Raw genomic sequence first — 18,082 nt, forward strand, 5'->3', positions numbered from 1 at the left:
GGGAGAGTTTCCTTAATTTCTCTTTCTGCTCTTCCGTTGTGAGTGTATAGGAATGCAAGAGATTTCTGTGCATTAATTTTGTATCCTGCTACTTGACTAAACTCATCAATTAGTGCTAGCAGTTTTCTGGTAGAGTCTCTTTTTTTTTTTTGACTTATGTACATCAACCTTGTATCTTGCAACCTTGCTATCATCTCTTATTAGATCTAAGAGGTTTTTTTTCATCTATTCTGTGGAAATTTTTACACAGATAATCATGTTATCTGCAAACAAAAACAGTCTTATTTCTTTCTTCCTAATCTATATACAGGCATATCTCAGGTTTGGTTCCAGACCACTGCAATAAAGCAAATATTGCAATAAAGCAAGTCACAATTTTTTTGGTTTCCCAATGTATATAAAAGTTATGTTTGCACTATACTGTAGTCTCTTAAGTGTGAAATAGTATTATGTCTAAAAAATGTACATACTTTAATTAAAAATACTTTATTGCTAAAAAATGTCAAAACAACTGCAATAGCAACATCAAAGATCCCTAATCACAGATCACCATAACAAGTATAATAATGATAAAAAAGTTTGGAATATTGTGAGAATTACCAAAATGTGATACAGAGACACAAACTGAGTAAATGCTGGAGGAAAAATGGTGCTGATTGGCTTGCTCGACTCAGGGCTGCCACAAACCTTCAATTTGTGAAAATGAACTATCTGCAAAGCACAATAAAGTGAAGTGCAGTAAAATGAGGTATGCCAGCACCTTTTATTTCCTTTTCTTATCTTTTTTTAACCATCTGCTGAATTTTTTAAAATACAAATTCCTGCATCTCCACCCAGAAATTTGTTATATGAAAGGGGCCCTTAGAATCTATAACTTTATCAGTTTCCTAGGTGGGTATTAAAATCACCCAGGTTTGGAAATGACTGCTTAAAAATGAAGTGAATGGCTAATATGAGTAACTTTTAAAAAACTAATTAATTGATTTATTGTGTTGGATCTTTGTTGCTGCACACAGGCCTTGTCTAGTTGCAGGTGCACAGGCTTAGTTGCTCCAACACATGTGGCATTCTCCTGAAGCAGGGATTGAACCCGTCCCCTGCAGTGGCAGGTGAATTCTTAACCACTGCACCACCTAGGAAGTCCCTGAGTAACTTTTCAGAGAAGTAAATGAAGACTGGTGTGATTCGTTTGCTTTCAACAAGCAGAACATAATGAGAAATGTATCTCTGCTCCCCAATTCAAATTCTGTTTCCTCATCTAATCTAAAGTCTAAGAAAACTCTAATGGAAAAAGTGAGTATCAGATATATTCATTTTGACATTGAACACATAATTTTGTTATTTTATTTATTTTTTTACTTTTTGACCCCCTTCACCCATTTCTTCCAATATATATATTTTCTATTTTCTCACAGTCACCACCAGCTTTCCTAGCTGTATTTTGGTCTCGACTCTGTTGCTGGTGTTGCCAATTCCAATTGTGTTAAATATTTTTCTTTGTTTAGAACCAAATGAGATGAACCTTATAGTATTTAGGTCCTTTTTATTCTCTTTCTCTTTTTCTTTCTTTACACACACACACACACACACACACACACTCACTTAACTACTTGATTAATCAAGTACAAAAAGCTATATTAAAATTTTCCTCCACTATGTTATTTTCCTCTATGTCTCCATGTGTTTCTGACAAAGTTTCCTTTCCCGTGAAGCTGTGCTACTTGGTGCATGTATGTCCATGTTTGATATACAGCCGCACCTTGAATTATACTCATCATCGAAACATAGTCACACTCTTTACACCTTTTAGTATGTTTTTGGTTTGAATTCTACTTTGTCTGACAATATTTCACATCTGCTCCCTCTTTCTTTCCAATTTCTTGGAATATCTTTGTGCATTCTTTTACTATTATAGCCTCTTTTTGTCACTTTACTTGAGATGCATCTCTTGCAGACAAGCAAATATGCACTTATGATCCCATCTGAAAGATTTTGTTTTTTAATGAGATTGAAGGGAATAATATAACTAATATGTTTAGTTTTACTTCTGTCACTGTTTCCAATACTTTAAAAAACGATTCCTGCTTTTTCATTATATATACAATGTTTCCTATCATATTCTTTTAGTGACTTAGAAGCTATATATCCATTTGAAACGTATCTGTTCCTTTAATAATATTAACACAAGTGATATCTAGATGCTTCCCCATGTAATATGAAAACAATGGTACAATTTCCTTTCTTACCAGCTTTTCCTTTCCCATTTCCTCATTTATGGTAATATAGTCTAGATGTTTATATAATTTATAATTATTACTTATTGTGAGTTTCTCTGGGTTGACAGGACTATGTTTTGGAGACCTTTAAAAATCCTTTTTCTTTTTTTGCAAAGGTCCTCAAGTGGTATACTTTTTGATGTCCTGAATTTCTGAGAATGTCCTCTGTAGCTTCCACATTTTTTTAAGCTCTTTATTGGAATATAATTGCTTTACACTGTTGTGCCAGTTTTTGCTGTACAACAAAGTGAATCAGTTGTATATATACATATATCCCCATATCCCCTCCCTGCTGTGGCTCCTTCCCACCCTCCCTATCCCAGCCCTCTAAGTCATCACCCATCATCGAGTTGATCTCCCTGTGTTATGCAACAGCTTCCCACTAGCTATCTATTTTACATTTGGTAGTGTATATATGTCAGTGCTACTCTCTCACTTCATCCCAGGTTCCCCTTCAACCCCCAACCCATGTCCTCAAGGCTGTTCTCTACACCTACATCTTTATTCTTGCCCTGTCACTGGGTTCATCAGTACCATTTTTTTTAGGTTCCATATATATATATGAGTTAGCATACAGTATTTGTTTTTCTCTTTCTGGCTTACTTTGCTCTGTATGACAGACTCTAGGTCCATCCACCTCACTACAAATAACTCAATTTCATTTCTTTATATGGCTGAGTAATATTCCATTGTATATATGTGCCACATCTTCTTTCTCCATTCATCTGTTGATGAGCTTTTAGGTTCCTTCCATGTCCTGGCTATTGTCAATAGTGCTGCAATGAACATTGTGGTACATATTTCTTTTTGGATTATGGTTTTCTCAGGGTATATGCCCAGTAGTGGGATTGTATAGCTTCCACATTTGATCAGTCATTCTGAGTGCTTGGGTCACAACATTTTCCATGCAAAACCCTGTCAATTCATTTGCTTTATTAAATGAATACTTAAGGATAGCACAGAACTGGAGTGATGATACTATTCATTTTCATACAGTGAATTTTTTAAAAGTTCACTACTGCCACCTTATTCTGCTTCTTATTTCCTGTTCATTATTATAGACTTCTCATTTTCTGGAAATTTTATTAGATGCCCAAAATAGATACTGTCGAAAATGTCCTTTCTTCCTTTTCAAAAATAGCCTATTTCGGATCCTCTTGAGTGCACTATTCTTTTACTCTATTTATGATGCATATTTTTTTCATGAGCTCTGCTGCTTTGCTCTGTTGATTTGTCTTTCTGGAAAGCTCTCCCACAGCCTGATACCAAATGCAGGGTGGCTGGATTGGTGCCTTGCCACATTTTTGGAATCCCCTCACATCCTGCTCCTTGGAAGACTACTTTCAGTGATTCAGTGATCCTGCTGCCCAGGGGAGGGGAGCGGGGGTACCAGAATCATGCATGAACTGCAGAGATTCTTTTTCATGATGATGAACTTGTTAAGTTAGGAGCCAACCTTCTGCTTGTAGGTTTTAATTCATCTTGGTCCATGGTTCAGGTTCCATGGCTCTGAAGCTTGTTTGCACCAATTAAATCGAATCTCTGGGTAAAAAGGACTCAGATATCAGCATGTCTTAAAGGTCCTAAATGATCCCACCATGCAGCTGGGCTTGAGAATTCCTGGCTATATTCCTTTGGGTATTTTAGTTATCAGCTAATAGGGAGAAAGATGCTTATGCTACATGGCAATGATGATGATTATAACTACTGCATAATGAGTACCTAGCATTGTTAGACACCATACCTATAAACTGTGCATGAATTATCACATTTAATCTTTGCAATAATTTTGAGAGGTAGATAGTGTATCTTCATTTTAAAAATGATACTCTAGTTGTCATCTTACTTGGAAATCTTCAGCTAAATTGTAAAAAAATGACAAAAAGCAGTCTACCACATGACACGGTGATGGGGTCCCAGGGAAAGAGGAGGGAAAAGAGAAGGCTTAATGCAAGACATTCTACTACTGCTAATTCCAGCCCACGCAAGACAGGGCTCCATGAGAACCAAGCCTAGTGGTGTATTAGAAACCACTCCCCAGCAAATATTATTTAGAAGAAGCCTAATTAGCCCAGTTTCCTTCATTCTTCCAGCAGTAATTCCCAGCATTTCTAGTGTAATGGACATGATAATGCATTTGGAATTTGGTGTCCACAGGAAAACTGAAACAGCTGACTGAATCTACCTTCACCATGTGTGGACTAGTTTTCTTAGAGGGTTTTGACACCCTGGTGCCTTGGATGGTTCCCTTTGGAGAATGCAGAATCATTTTGAATCCCTGAGAGTTCAGGACCTTCTCATTTTCATAAAAATTTCATTCTCATCATAAAAGATGTTTAACCATCTTTTCTGGGGGGCTGGATTCTGCCTCCCTTGTCCCATCTTTCAAAAGCGTTTTTATTTTTAAAAGTTGTATTATTTTTCCAGTGAAATACACACACACACAAACGCACACACACACACACCACATTTTATTTATCCATTCATCTGCTGATGGACACTTAGATTGTTTCCATATCTTCCCTTGTTTCACTTTAAATAAGCTTATCTTACCTGTTGAGAATGGCTCTTGCCTCAAAACCTGGATGTGACCTCACTGCATTCTCTTTGATTGGGTCCCATCTTGCTCACTGAGTTTCGCTTAAATGATTTTTCCTTTTCTTTACTCTCTTGGTTATTTGTAAGTGTGCTGCTATTCCCTTCAGGAAGGAAATGCTCTTGCTGCATGGTCAGTTTTCCCAGTTTCTTATCTTGTCTGGTAGAATTGTGCTGTGCTTTCCTCTGAAATAAAGCTCTCCACATGCTACGTGTCCAGGAAATAATTGCCTCTGACACTTGTGCTTATCTGACTTGAATTTCTCATCCCTGTTTCTGCAAGGAGGCTCCTTTGATTCTCATGCCATTGGGATTTCTAAGGACCTGCCCTATTTTTTTTCTCCCTGAAGTAGACACACTCCCTTCAGAACTTTGGTGACACAAGCATTGCAGAAACTCCAAAAACATTTATTCTGTCACTGAAGATTTTCTGTCTTGTAAAAATCTCAGCCACAACTCAGGATCGCCTGTCCCTGGTTAGGAAGGCAGAACATAAAATCTTTGGAGACTGAGAAAGTTTCACCCTACCTAGGTACATCACAATGAAAGGAGTATATTTGAGCTGGCACTAGGAATCTTGGCCTAAAGTATTAAGCTGTTAATTGTTTTGAATCACTGTGAGTCCGTCTGTCTCCTGAATGTCAAAGGTTTGCAGTACACTGATGAACCTACTCTATTATTTCTCTCTCTTATCTCACCAGGAGCTTCTCACCCAGGTGCTCAAAAATGTCAGTATTTGAAATTTCAACAGTGATCTCAATTCCAGAGAGACAGCACTTAGCTGGGGAATTGATTGGAAGCTTTGAACAAGAAGGTCAGATTGCGGAGGAATAAAACTCCCCAGCAGGGACAGTAAGGAGAAAAAGAGTGTTTGGAAAAGTTTATTTTGAGTCACTGGCTGACTTTTATTCTCATGATGTGTAAAATTCAGTAGAGGAAAGAACTTCCAGCTTGATAACCTGGGATGTTAACTCTTTCAAACACACTTGTCTTTTCAGGTGTTTGTTGAGCCTTGGCATGAAAACTAGCCCCCATGCTGTGACCGGCCAATCTAGCAACAAAGCGTTTTTTTCTAGATGGATTCTAACAGAAAATTGCCCTTGCCTTGAAAGCTTGGAGGTGGAAGCCTTTGGGAGTAAGTGACAAAAAGCAATTAAGCAGAAGGTCCTTTCAATTACCTAAGGTCAATCGGGGGTATAATTTTTTAGTTTCTCTTTTTCACCCTTAGTAGTTAAAAATAAGAGTCCTAATCTTTCTTCCAAAAATCTTCTGGCCAACTCAATGATGCCCATTAATTATTTCTCCATTAAGTCCTTTCATTTGTCTTTTGGTTTTTGAACAAGACAAATCTTTTCTATCTTAGAAGCTAGAGTGTTTGTAATCAGGGCATGCTATAATTGATACTCTATGTTTATGAACAGGACTGGTAGAAGGAATTCTATTTATTTACTTATTTACTTACAGGAGAAATTTGACTTTTTCATGTCTTAAAATTTAAAAAAAATTTTTATTTCTTACAAAAAGAAAAAAAAAACAACCCAAAACATCTCTTGAAGCTATTGGACAAGAGGGAAATTTCTTCCCATTCTTCCTTTTTTCGCTTGCCTTCTAAGCAAAACTTTGTTCTCAGTATGTGGAATAGATGTTTGTTTCATAATACCAATTGTACTGGTATTTAACTGCCTTAATAAAATTAACTCAATAACACAGAAAAGAAGTTGGTTCCAAAATTTAGCATAAAATAATAGAAAAGTGAATATTTATTGGGTGCATAAAATAAGCTAAGCCTGGTACTCAATTCTTTTTCTACAATATGTTTTCAGTTCTCTTAAAAATTTTATGAAATATTATTATCCACCTTGTATAGATAAGGAACTACATAGGTTCATAGATATTAGGTAACTTATTCAGGGTCACACAAGTAATAGATGACAGAGCCTGGATTTATTTATTTATTTATTTTTTTAAGAACTTTTATTGAGATACAGTTAACAGACAATAAACAGCACATATTTAGAGCGTACAATTTGGTATCCCAATCTCCCAATTCATTTCCCTCCAACCCTCCCCGCTTTCCCCACTTGGTGTCCATGTGTTTGTTTGTTCTCTACACCTGTGCCTCTATTTCTGCCTTGCATTTCCTCTTTCATAGTTGTTAGCATTTGCCTTATATATTGAGGTGTTCCTATGTTGGGTGCATATATATTTATAATTGTTATCTCCTCTTCTTGGGTTGATCCCTTGATCTTTATGTAATGTCCTTTCTTGTCTCTTGTAACATTTTTTATTTTAAAGTCTATTTTATCTGATGTGACTATTGCTACTCCAGCTTTCTTTTAATTTTCACTTGCATGGAATATCATTTCCCATCCCCTCACTTTCCGTCTGTATGTGTGCCTAGATCTGAAGTGGGTCTCTTGTAGACAGCATATATACGGGTCTTGTTTTTGTATCCATTCAGCCAGTCTGTGTCTTTTGGTTGGTGCATTTAGTCCATTTACATTCAAGGTAATTATCGATATGTATGTTCCTATTACCATTTTCTTAATTGTTTTGTTTTTGTTTTTCTAGGTCCTTTTCTTCTCTTATGTTTCCCGCTTAGAGAAGTTCCTTTAGCATTTGTTGTAGGGCTGGTTTGGTGGTGCTGAATTCTCCTAGCTGTTGCTTGTCTGTAAAGCTTTTGATTTCTCCATCAAATCTGAATGAGATCCTTGCTGAGTAGAGTATTCTTGGTTACAGATTCTTCCCTTTCATCACTTGAAATATATCATGCCACTCCCTTCTGGCTTGCAGAGTTTCTGCTGAGAAATCAGCTGTTAGCCTTATGGGAGTTCCCTTTTATGTTATTTGTTGTTTTTCCCTTGTTGCTTTTAATAACTTTTCTCTGTCTTTAATTTTTGTCAGTTTGACTACTGTATGTCTTGGCATGTTTCTCCTTGGGTTTATCCTGCCTGGGACTCTCTGTGCTTCCTGGACTTGGGTAGCTATTTCCTTTCCCATGTTAGGGAAGTTTTCAACTATAATCTCTTCCAGTGTTTTCTTGGGTCCTTTCTCTCTCTCTTCTCCTTCTGGGACCCCTATAATGTGAATGTTGGTGCACTTAACATTGTCCCAGAGGTCTCTGAGGCTCTCTTCAGTTCTTTTCATTCTTTTTTCCTTATTCTTTTCCACATCAGTGATTATCACCATTCTGTTTTCCAGGTCACTTATTAGCCCTTCTGCCTCAGTTAATCTGCTATTTGTTCCTTCTTGTGTATTTTTCATTTCAGTTATTGTGTTGCATATCTCTGTTTGCTCTTTAATTCTTCTAGGTCTTTGGTAAACTTTTTGATCTTTCCTTCCAGTCTTTTTTCAAAGTCCTGGATCATCTTCACCTTCATTATTCTGAATTCTTTTTCTGGAAGGGTGCCTATCTCCTCTTCATTTAGTTGTTTTTCTTGGGTTTTATCCTGTCCCTTCATCTGGTACAAAGTCCTCTGCTTTTTCATTTTCTCTGTTTCTGTGGCTATGGTTTTCAGTTCCACAGGACAAAATACTGCTGATACTGCTTGATACTGCTGTCTTCCCTCTTGTGGAGGAAGCTATCTAGGAGGCTTGTGCGTGCTTCCTGATGGGAGGGACTGATGGTGGGTAGGGCTGGGTGGGTGGAGCTCAGTAAGACTTTAATCTTTTTGTTTGCTAATGAGTGGGGCTCTGTTCACACCTCGTTGGTTGTTTGGCCTGAGACTACCTAGCAGTGGAACTTACAGGCTCTTTGGTGGGGCTAATGGCAGACTCTGGGAGGGCTCACGCCAATGAGCACTTCCCAGAACCCCTGCTGCCAGTGCCCCTGTCTCCTCAGTGAGCCACAGCAGCCCCCCACCTCCGCAGGCAACCCCCCAACACCAGCAGGTAGGTCTGGTTCAGTCTCCTATGGGGTCACTTCTCCTTCCCCCTGGGTCCTGGTGAGCACATTTTTTTGTGTGCTCTCCAAGAGTGGAGTCTCTGTTTCCCCCAGTCCTGTGGAGGTCCTGCAATCAAATCCTGCTGGCTTTCATAGTCTGACTCTCTGGGGATCTCTCCTCCCATTGCTGGACTCCCAGGTTGGGAAACCTGATATAGGGCTTAGAACCCTCACCCCAGTGGGTGGACCGCTACAGCACAACTGTTCTCCAGCTTGTGAGTCACCCACCCAGCATTTATGGGATTTGATTTTAACATGATTGCGCCCCTCCTGCCATCTCATTGCGGCTTCTCCTTTGTCTCTGGATGTGGGGTGTCTTTTTTGGTGAGTTCCAGTGTCTTTCTGTCAATGATTGTTCAGCAGTTAGTTGTAATTCTGGTGCTCTTGCAAGAGGGAGTGAGTGCATGTCCTCCTACTCCGCCATCTTAATCCAGAGCCTGGATTTAAATTTGGAATTGTCTGATTTTAGAATTCTATTTCATAGCTATTGTACAAAATTTCTTTTAGGTATGGAATTACTTATAAAACTGATATAAAGGTGTGTTCTATTCCATTATTAAATTTCAGGTAAACACTCAAGTAGCCAGAGTATTTATTTAGTATCTATAGATTTTATGACCACCACTGTGTCAGGCAGCTATTGTATTGTGTTAAAATCTAAGCAGAATGTAAATTATGGAATTTCTAAGATTTAAGATCACCTAGAGTGATGAGAAGAAAGAGTCCTGAATGTGGTATCAGAATATGCTAATGTTAGACTATGCCATCAGAAACTTGGGTCTAGAACTTATTAAATATTCAAAAAGTAACTAATCTTTTTTTAAGACATACTTTTTTGAATAGCTTTATTATTTTATTTATTTATTTATTTATTGGCTGCATAGGGTCTTTGTTGCTGCACACGGGCTTTCTCTAGTTGTGGCGAGTAGGGGCTACTTTTTGTTGTGTTGTGTGGGCTTCTCATTGTGGTGGCTTCTCTTGTTGCAGGGCATGGGCCCTAGAGTGCAAGGGCTTCAGTCATTGCAGCATGTGGGCTCAGTAGTGGCACAAGGGCTTAGTTTTTCTGCAGCACGTGGGTTCTTCCCTGACAGGGGATCAAACACATGCCCCCTGGATTGGCAGATGGATTTTTAACCACTGGGCCACCAGGGAAGTCCCTAGAGTGGTTTTAAATTCACAGGAAAATTAATAAGAAGATACATAGATATCCCATATACATGTATTGCCTCTTTCACTCTCAACATCCCCCACCGGAGTGGTATATATGTTACAATTGATTAACCTTCATTGACACACCAGTATCTTCCCAAGTCCATAGTTTACCTTAGGATTCACTCTTGGTGTTGTGCATGTCAGTAATCTCTTCAAGATTCAGTTTTCACATCTGCAAAATAATTGCTTGTATTTGTATGAGGGCGAGTCAAAAATTATCTGCACTCTGGCTGTAGAATTTATTTTAATTAACTTGTAGAAAAGATAAATACCGTACATCATTTTTTGACATAATCTCCTTGCTTTTCAATACGCTTTGTCCATCTGTCAATAAGCTTTCATATTCCCTCATTAAAAAATGTTTTAGCCTGAGCTGCGAGCTACAAATGAACTGCTGTCTTCATTTCTTCATCAGAAGTGAATCTTCATCCTCCTAGGGCTGCTTTCAGGAGACCAAACAGTTGAAAGTCTGATGGGCAAGATCAGGACTATAGGGAGGATGCTTTAACACCTCAAAATGAAGTTTTTGCAGAGTGCCAACAGTGTGGGCAGAAGTGTGCAGATGTGCATTGTGCAAGTGTGTGATCTTGCATTGTGCAAGGTCACAGTGCCCTTGGATAGCAGTCCTCTGCATTTAATCTGAAGTTTAGGCTTTAGCTCTTCAATAAGCATCTCACTGTAAGGAGCCCTGTTGATTGTTGAACAGTTTTCCTGATAATGTTCCAATACTGGCCCTTGAGGATCCCAGAAAACAGAATCATTTCACATGTATGCTCAATGTTGCCATCAGGCGTGGACGTGGATGGGTGTCTGGCTCCTTCTTGATGGCTAACACTTGTGTGACCTTCCTTGAACTTCTCTATCCATTCATATACACTTCTCCACTACAAAACACTTTCTGCATGCTGCACACAAAGTCTTCAATAAATAACGGCACCAAGTACACCCTCAGACCACAAAAAACAAATCACTACATGCTGCTTTTCTTTCATGCAAATCACAAGTGGGGCATCCATTTTTGCTCACACTGCAGTTACAAATGAACTGATGTAACACATTCACACCTGCACAGCAGTAACTGGGGAGACAGTAGCCTTGAACAGAAAGCGCTGATGAGACAGTGCAGCCAACAGAAGTTTTAATATAACCGGAGTGCGGATAACTTTTGACTCACCATTGTAACATGCTTTTTTGTTGACAAAAAAAATTCTAATGTAAAATCAAGTGTCCTATACCCTTGACAAAATTGTGATGATCAAGCAACATAAAGTATGTGAAAATACTTTGCAGTCTGTAAAATCCTAGAAATACCAGTCATAATGATGATCATGTTTTAACTATTTGGGACCTCCTTGGTGGCACAATGGTTAAGAATCTGCTTGCCAATGCAGGAGACACCGTTTTGATCCCTGTCTGGGAAGATCCCACGTGCCTCAGAGCAGCTAAGCCCGTGTGTCACAACTACTGAGCCTGTGCTCCAGAGCCCTTGAGCCACAACTACGGAGCCCATTAACTGCAACCACTGAAGCCTGTGCTCCACAACAAGAGAAGCCACTGTGCTGAGAAACCTGAACACAGCAATGAAGAGTAGTCCCCACTCACCACAATGAGAGAAAGCCCATGCGCAGCAATGAAGACCTAACACAGCCAAAAAAAAAAAAAAAAAGAAAAGAAAGAAAGAAAAAGGAAAAAAGAAAAAGTACACATTCTTCATTCTGGAGAAAAAGAAAGTTTTATTTGTTCAGCAAATTATTATGGGAAATCTCATTCTTGGTGACAACTTACCCCTTTGGTACCCAGGGTGTCTGTAATAGGGGTAGAAGAACAGGGCAGAAGAGGACTTTTCTTAGCTTGAATATCTACCCAGTGTAACCCAGAGACCTATACCACATTCAGCAATCCTTAGAAGCACTTTTTATCAGAGAAGGATATTTCATTAACAGGAAACAGTCTGTACAAAGGTACAGTCTACAATATGCACAATGTCTCTGAGAGTCCCACAATGGCTCAGGCTCTTAGAAATTACAGAGTATTATTGACTATGTCCCCTCCAGGCACTTGAGAAGGGGAAGAAATCCTTTTGACATTGAGGTGCTGGTAATTTGTGTTGTGGCCCCCTGATCCATGCTACATGTCTGGATCTATGTGAGTTGGGGACCCTCCCTTGACTTTTCTGGCAGACTGTCTCAGTGCCTACTTCTCCTCTGTTATCACTTTACTGAACCAAACTTGGGTCCATTCATCCTCATGCAGTAAAGCCAATCTACTGACACTGGTTTGTGGTGAAGGAAAGTACAGCATTTATTGCAAGGTGCTTAATATGGGGTCAAGCAAGGAGAATGGGCAGCTCATGCTCAATAGACCCAAACTGTCCTATGTTTTTTAGGGAAGGATTTTTAAAGGTAAGTTGAGGGAGAGGGTTGCAAGGTGCATGATCAGCTCATGGATGTCCTTCTGATTGGTTGATGGTGAGATGACTGGATGATGTTTCAGGAATCTCAATCATCAACCTTCTGGTTCCAGCAGTTCTGGGGTCTATATGCTGGTGGTCAGCATGCAGTTAATTTTTTCCACCTGGTATGGGTCTGCAAAACAACTCAAGGATATGGCTCAGGATATTATCTATAATCCTTGACAAAGGACTAAAGGTCCTTGACTTTATTTTATGGCTAAGTGATTATTATTTCATCTCACTTGACTGTTTTCCTTTGTTTCTTCATTTTCTTATTTCTCTGATTAAATTCTCTCTTCAGAACTTGGAGAAGGCCAAGGAGGCTAAAACTTTTCTACCAACAACAGCCAGGGATATGCGGGGGTGGGGGTTGTCCTCAGGAAGTCCCAGCAAGGTCCTATTTCAATACCATGTGCCCCTAGCAATTCTGGAGCACCTCCCATCCCTTTAGTCTTCACAGAGAAACTCCTCTCCCTCTTTAGGGATGCCACTACATTTTGTTAATTCATCTTGAAGACAAACTCTTTCAAAGAACGTGAAGAATAAATAACCAAGTCCATGATAAACTGCAAAGATCCATTCAAAGCATTTGGGTACAAAAATGTGTGTGTGTGTGTTTGTGTGTGTGTAAAGGAAAAAGATAGAGAGGGAGGGAGGGGAAGAGAGAACTAACTAAGGATGGGAAAATGAAAAAAAATGGTTTCTAAGCGCAGTTGGGGACATAGGACTATAGCAGAGACAATAAAAAAGAAGCAAGTACCTCATTCACTAGTGTGTGTTCACTAATCGCCTGATAACACCATGTGTGGATAATCAGCTACAGCAAGACAAGGGATGAACCAGAAAACTGATTGAAAGCATCACAGAAACCAGAAATACAATACATATGGGAAACCCTTGAATGTATTAGGCTTTGTCTAGACCAAGTTTTCTCAGTTTTAACACTATCGTTATTTTGGGCTGGGTAACTCTTTGTTATGGGGGGGCTGTGCTGCACATTGTAAAATGTTTAGAAGCATGCCTGGCCTCTACCCACTAGATTTTTGTAGCACCCCTCAAGCTGTGGCAACCAAAAATGTCTTCAGACATTGTCAAATACCTCTTGCAGTGGGAGGGGAGGAGCAGTAAAGCGAAATAATTCCTGGTTGAAAACCAGTGGTCTAAATCTTTGACCTGAAAGCAGGCTGAGTTAGAAAAAAGAGTAGAATCAATATAGAATATTTTCAGAATACTAACAGTGAAAGTTTTTTGCAGTAATGAGGACACAGATGATTTTAAAATTTTGTTTGATTTGCTTCCTTATAGTTTTGAAAAGTTCCATGAAGAACATGCCTTACTTGTATAATCAGAAAATAAGGACTGTTAATGATGTCCTTAAAAGTAAAGGTGCTCGGGGCTTCCTAGGTGGCGCAGTGGTTAAGAATCTGCCTGCCAATGCAGGGAACACGGGTTCAATCCCTGCTCCAGGAAGATCCCACATGCCACGGAGCAACTAAGCCTGTGCACCACAACTATTGAACCTGTGCTTTAGAGCCCGTGAGCCAGAACTGAGCCCATGTGCTGCAACTACTGAAGCCCACATGCCTAGAGCCCGTGTTCCACAACAAGAGAAGCCATGGCAATGAGGAGCCTGCGCACCACAATGAAGAGTATCCCCCACTCACCGCAACAAAAGAAAGCCCACGCACAGCAAAAAAAAAAAAAGACCCAACACAGCCAATAAAATAATAAAAAAAAAAGTAAAGGTGCTCAAATTAATTTTGTGAGTGCTCTGGTGAGTGAAGGTGGCTTTTGAGAAAACGGGGACTCAGTTTTCTAAGAAATGAAATAGAAAAGAAAATCAGATTAGACCAGGGGAAGTAGAACATTCATGAAAAAAGAAGGGAGAAGGGTGAGAACAAAGAATCAATAAAATATGAAGCTTCCTAGAATTAAAGATCCTTTCATCTACTTAAGCATGGAGTTGAGCTCCCAAGCACTGAAGCATGGAATGGTGACATTTGATTGTGTCTTATGGAAATACGTTAAGGAGAGAGTGAACATTAGCAAATACGAATGAATGCATATAGTTGATGGTGTCTCCAAATGTTTATATTTGTAAATCCTTCTTGCTTATGACTCAGAAGTATTGTAGTCTTTGTTAGCTGTTGTCATGCTAATTAGTTCCTCAGTAGAGACCCCCTTAATTAGAGAAACCTCCTAAGATCATAAGACGGTAGGAGGAACAAAAAGATCAGGCATCTTATTAAGATGGTGGTTTTTCCAGGATATAACTCCTTTTCCTTCATTTTAATTAAGGTTTCCATTCTAGCAAGATTAAAGCCTTTAAATACCAAATGTGGTTCCCTTAGCCAGGAAAATCATATCTAGCCATAGACTATTTTTCCTGAAGAATGACTTTTAATGGGTAGGCATCACTGGAGAACAGGTACACTGGAGAAATTTTAAATGAGGTCAACAACATTGAGTGTCTCTTCCTATAGAAAGGTTTTAAATGATGGGGTTTGGATTCATTTGCTTGATAACCACACAAGTAGACTAGAGGAATTGAATAAAACTACTGATCTTTTTGGAGGGAGAGATAAATCAGAAACTTGGGATTAACATATACATATTACTATAGATAGATAACCAATAAGGATCTACTCTATAGCAGAGGGAATTCTACTCAATATTCTATGATAACTTATATGAGAAAAGAATCTGAAAAAGAATGAATATATGTATATGTATAACTGAATCATTTTGCTGTACACCTGAAACTAACACAGCATTGTAAATCAACTATAATGCAATGGAATAAAAAAAAAAAAAAAACACTGATCTTTCCATTTAAATCACCCAATTTACTAAGCAGGAGGCTAGCGTTCAAGGAAATTTGGAGATGTCAAGTCACCAGACTTGGCACTGGCCCAAGGATCTTCTGAGCACATATGGGTTATAGGCATGGGTCATGAAATCAAATTGACTTGAGATTGAGCTCAAGCGCCAACACTACCCAGCTGTATGGTTTTGGGGAAGTTTTCTCATGTTTCACCAACTGTGTCCTTATTCATAAAGAAGAAGTAATAATGGTATTTGTCACCAGTAGTGTGCTGGTAAATGTTTAACAACCAGTTAAACAAAAGCAAATCCCCCAAAACTGAGTTGTTGTATTTGTTGATTGCTCTTAAGTAGATGGCCCCACCATGGCTAATTTCAAATTACCTGTGTGATGTCACTGAACATGTACCTGGGAAGAGATGCAAACAGCAGGATGCTCTCATAAACTGGTACAAGCTGGCTCCAACACACCGCTGCCTATCATACGAGGTGCTGGGAGGATTGAACAGCTACTGTTCTTAAAGTGTTTAGCACAGTGTCTGGCAAATAGCAGGTGCTCAATAGTGTTTGTAGGTATTTCCTGGTGCTCCTGACTACTAGTAGAATGCCCTTTTCACTGTATCAGGCTGGTTTTCTATAATGCTGCACACAATCTTATGAATCATGTCTACAGTGGGACTGGGACTGGATTGATTAATGCAAGTGCAGTGTTGCTTGTCCCTAGATGCTGCCAGCACTCACTTAATGCAGTCCTGTTGTTTTGGAATCACAGTTAAAATCATTCATCAAAGTCAGTCTGTCTGAGAGTTTTCTCCCCACTTGAATAGCACCACTCCATTCTTTGCCTCCTATACTCCAAGGTCAGCCTCTGGGCCTACCCCTTTCTTGGAGAGTTTTTAATAGTTTTTGACAAGGACCAATCCTCCTTCCAATTGTCCTCTAGATATCTTCAGCCATTGCCTCTAATGGCTTGGAGGACAGGCTGAGCATGTGTGTGTGGTTCTGGAAGGTCTATATTTGCAATCAAATGGCACTTCTCTCCTAGCTAAGGGACTATCTCATCTAATGTATCTCAGATTATGATACAGAGTTGTTTCCAAATATCCACTCTAGTTGAGACAACCTGTGATTCTCTGCTTCTTTCTTCTCCAAATCATGTTATAGCTACACAAATTAAAAAGTATTTCAGTCTAGTGAAGATTATAAATCAAAATGAGTTTGTCTGTCTGCTTCTATTCTTTCATTTCCCCCCATGTCCTTTTAGAATATCCATCTTTTTCACGTAAGATGCTTAAAGACTTAATACTGATTTTTCATTCTCACTCCTGTTGAATGTTTGTCTCGTGATTTCCAAGCTCCTATCTGTTAAGTGAAAAGGATGGTTCTAAGCTAATCAAATGAAATGATTTCTGTTAACTTTAGCTTCCAGTACATAATTCCTTCCACATCATGTAATTTAGATGATTGGAAATGTTGATATATGCATCTCCAAAAGATCCCAAAGAATAACACCAATAAATAACCACAAGCATTGTGGCAGGGGTATTCAGGATGGTAGTGGGGTATACGCTGGTAGAGGACAGGGATTTAGGAGTACAGGTATGCCTAAAATAGTGCAGGAGAGGCATGATATCGCAGTGTGACAAAAATGAGTTTTTTTCTAACTCAAGTGGAGTTAACAATACAACCCAGGCAATGATGTTCTAAAAATCTCTCTCAAACTTTTAAATGTAAAACGATCAGATTTTTAGCTTCCTTAATATGCAGGGCTTAATGAGCTGTGTCTCATTAGAGTCATATATAGAGAGGGAAAAGGATTGTGTTTGGCTGGAATAATTTCCCAGACTCTGAGTCTAGTAAGATTCTGTATCATATATTTCTGGGCAAAACAGCTACCAGAACAAACCACCATATGCCAAGTGGGTAGTAATTCCTACAAGTTTGGAAGAGTCAGTTGACAGAGGTATTCCATGTATATTCTTTTATGGAGTTCTAGATTCTTCACATAAATGGAATTTTGCATACTTCATTGATACCTGTCAATGTCACTGGTTTCTTTTGGTGCTCATTGTCACTAGATTCACATATTTTGTAGGGACTACTTGGATTTTAGACATTTTATACCTTACTTTGTCCCTTCAGTGTCTCTCATGTGACTCAGAAGGCACTTGTATCTGCGCACTTAGTGAAGGTTCTGCTGAATCTGTTTTATTGGGTCTATTTCCGATTGTAGATTTCTCACACGAATACCTTCATTGGCTGAACCAATCTATCAGCCAAGGGTATTGATTGAGCACCCCTGTTTACAAGGCAGCAGGCTGGGGTTGGTTCCAAAAACAATAATGCATTATATATCTGTCAAAGGCCTTTCTGGAAAAAGTAAACTCTGAGCACACAATCTTATTTTATTCTCTCTGAAAGAGATTAATGGAAAATAGATTCAATTCCATCTTTGCATCTATTCACACAAGCCCAAAGATGTTTTATGACCTGCTCAAGGTCATGCAGAGAGTGAGAGTAAAAAACTGACATCTTATATCACAATCAAAGAGGTAAATTAAGTGGTCACAGAGGACTTTCAAGACATGGGCCAATGTAGGACCTGGGATTTCCTTTATGCATATTCTGGAGAACTGGTTTCAGCAAAAACAATTTGTGCAGGAGGTAATCTGATTATTGACACTATCAATCTTCACAATGCAAGGTCAGCATTGACTTTCCACTTGGCCATTCTCAACAGCTGGGCAAGGTAAGCATAATCACAGGCAAATTTCGACTGTT

This window comes from Hippopotamus amphibius, chromosome 2 (assembly GCF_030028045.1).
Source record: "Hippopotamus amphibius kiboko isolate mHipAmp2 chromosome 2, mHipAmp2.hap2, whole genome shotgun sequence".
NCBI lineage: Eukaryota > Metazoa > Chordata > Mammalia > Artiodactyla > Hippopotamidae > Hippopotamus > Hippopotamus amphibius.